Raw genomic sequence first — 3,448 nt, 5'->3', positions numbered from 1 at the left:
GGGTGTTGCAGGAAGGGGGAGCAGCGTCACAGAGGTGAAATTAAGTACTAAGAACAGGATGAAAGAGGAGTGACATTTAGAGGTAGGCAGGAAGCTATAACTCAGCAGTGAGGGGGACATTAACTTACTTGTCATGAACCAACACACACAAACACACTGACCACTTTATCCCACAATTTCAGGTCCTATATTATGTGATGTACACCCCAACGTGTGCACTAAATGCTTAAACATAGGGGACGTCACCATTTTCAATAGGTGCACTAATTGGTGAATCATTACTGATTTAAATACAAATCTTACATCTAGTGAATAAGGCAGATTCAGAGTTTGAGGTAATATGAAAGGATACAAGATGATTGATTATTAACTTGGTGTTACAAATTAATGCAGGATACATATTCGGTGTCAGCCTGTCGTTTTTTGTAACTTTTCAGTAGAAAGACCCAAAGACAGATTCCACCATGCTCTTCTGTTCTGATGATCCTAATTTCCTCTCCCTCTCCTCTGCTGCTCCCCATCGGACAGAGTGACTCATAGCTTTTATGTCGAGCAGTGGAGGGCGCCCCCACAGCGCACGGAAACAGTTCAAACAGCCTGACCTTTGTGATGGGCCACAACACGTCCGCTACCACCATCATGTCCCCCTCGGGGCCCCTGGGTGCACAGTGCATTCATTCAGAGGATGAGTCTGGTGTCTTGTATAAAATATCACTAATATATTTTATAATACATTTAATTAATTAATTTATAAATACAATTTACTTAAGGTATAAAGATAATTGAGACCACTCATTGGATCAGAGATTAAACTAATCACATTGATGTCTTACTTAAGTCTAAATCCTGACATATCTTGGTTTGTTTTGCTGGAAAAGACTGGAGCAGAGATAAAGAGTATTTTTTTGTTTAAATATAAAATAATAAAAATGATGATATACGGTTTCAACAGTGAGGTCTGGGGTCTTAAGGGGAATTCAATTATTTTTTTAGTCCACATGTGTTTGTTATTATGAATATTTGTATTGAAAATGTCCAATGTTTAACTGCTGAATTGTCAATAAAATATGAATTTATAATAAATAAGTGTTTTAGACTTTAATTAACCAAAAATAGGTGTGTGCTGCTCATTCAGTTTAGTCATACAATGCTGCATTGATTTGAGTGACTAGGTTAAATAACATGGGAGCTACATGTATGGAAAAAACTGAAATTATCTTCTAAAAAACGAATTTGTAAACTCAATACTACACATCTATTATTTAAAAATGAGTGCCACAAAAGACACATTAGTGTTTTTGCATCACTTTTAATCATTTGGGCGAGTTAGCCACAGTGGTATTGAAACCCACATTAGTTTTGTGTCATGCTAACAGTAATTTATGGACGCTCTCTAAGTGAAACCCTGCAGTTAGGAGTGAGGGCTGGATATGAGCTAACCGTCCTGACTGCAGACTTTAAAACTGTGTAAGAACACTTGGTATGCTACCCCTTTTAACTTGCAGAAGATTTCACAGTCTAACATTTAAAGTCCAATAGCCTTTTGTTGACAAAAAAAGTGCTTTATAAATTAAGAAAAATGTGATCCTGACCTCATGACCGGAGAAGTCTGTCGATGGTGTCTGTTGTAGTTTAACACTGCATCCACACCTGTAATCCACTGTGCATCCATTGGGGGCTCTCTCACACCACACAAAACTTCTGCTCCACTCCTCTGGCTGTAAATGAGTGTAAACTGTCATGAAAAAACCTGCAGGTGTGTCATCAGCTTGTTTTAAATAACACAATACCTCCTTCACGGAGGCATGTTAGAAATGTTTCGATTTGTTTCGAGGTTTGATCAATATTTAAGCTACACAGGGTGAATTCACATACTGGCAGTTGAGAAGCGACTACATTTCCCATCAGCCACTTGGGGCGCATCAATGTTCCTTTTTCAGTGCTGTTTCTTTTAGTCAGCAGCTGGAACAGCTGGATCAACGCGCGACTGCGCAACAGCACCAGATTTTGAGGGGAACAGTAGAGATTTTTAGTTGAAAGTCGGTGGATTATATGTGTCGTTTTTCCTACACATTCATTTTGTAAGTGTTTTTGCTTTCTTATGATCTAATTTCTATTTTCTTCTATGAGTTCTAACTTTGGATACAAATATTTTAAAACATCTATTTGGTTAGTTTTTACGCCTAAACCCGGGTATTTGCTCCCTGTCCAGAGTGTGTGTGGCAGTGTGAGCTCAGCAGCATCAGACGGTTAGTTTCGCTGAAGAGTCTCCGGTGCCAACGCCTCTTTTCCCCCTCTGCACTTCTGCTGCCCGGCTGGGAAACTTCAGCTCGCACCGACCAGAGGGCTCGTTTCAAGGCGTCTCCCTTCAACTCATGAGCGGCTAAAGCACAATCCAACGCTAAAGAAGTTTTGTGAGAGTGAACATGGGCTGCACGATCAGCGCCGAGGACAAAGCTGCGGTGGAGAGGAGTAAAATGATTGATAAAAACCTGCGGGACGACAGAGAGAAGTCAGCCAAAGAAGTGAAGCTGCTTCTGCTCGGTATGAACTGTTATTGTATAAATGCATGAAATCTGTTTAATAACTTTTCATTGTCACTTTTTTAATGCAGTAATTCAGTTTATGACTGCAAACACTCCTCCTCCTTCTGTTGGTTTAATGCAGCTGTGTCTCATCATACCTCCACTGAAAGAACTTGTAGAAGTAAACCAGATGTTTGTGGAGAGGAAAACTACACGTCCTCAGCTGCCTCAGAAATGTTTTTGGTCACTTGTTGAAATGTGCCCAGAGTGCACTATTTGTTGACCAAGTGTTGTCACTTGTCAAAAAGCACGTTGAAGGCCAAGCAAACTTTAACTGCAGCTGCAGGTAAATGCTGACCTGGAGATAAAGCTTGAACACTAAAGAATGGGAGCAAAAGCTTGTGTTTGTGTTATACTTGCCAGTTTGAATATCAATTGATGTGGTTGTTTTGAATTGAAATAGTTTGATTTGGAAATTGTTAAAACTAATAATACACAAATATTTCTCAGCTTTTTCCATAAACCACTTCTGAAATAGCCTGAGCCTCCCTATGATCACATGTTCAAGGTGAGGAGTATCCAACAACCGACATGCTTTGACATGCTGTTTCTTGCTGTATCTCATCATGATACAGCCTGTAGATTACTTGTAAGGCTGCAGCTCATTATTCTCTACTAATCTGACAATAGCTTGACTAGCCTTATTTTGGTCCATCAAATGTCAGGAAATAAAAAAAGCATTTGTCCTCATATCATTCAATTACCTGTAAGATAATTAAAACATAAAATCCTCACAATTTCAAGGCCGGGATTCAGTTATGTTGGACATTGTTGCCATAAAACGATGGAAAATGTAAAATGGTCACCTATTCATTTTCTATTGATTGACTTATGAATGACTTAACTCGCCTCAATCTGTGCGA

Source organism: Notothenia coriiceps, unplaced genomic scaffold (assembly GCF_000735185.1).
Source record: "Notothenia coriiceps isolate Sejong01 unplaced genomic scaffold, NC01 NC01_scaffold00004385, whole genome shotgun sequence".
NCBI classification, from domain to species: Eukaryota; Metazoa; Chordata; class Actinopteri; order Perciformes; family Nototheniidae; genus Notothenia; species Notothenia coriiceps.
The sequence above is the reverse complement of the archived record's forward strand: the minus strand, read 5'-3'. Positions refer to the sequence as shown.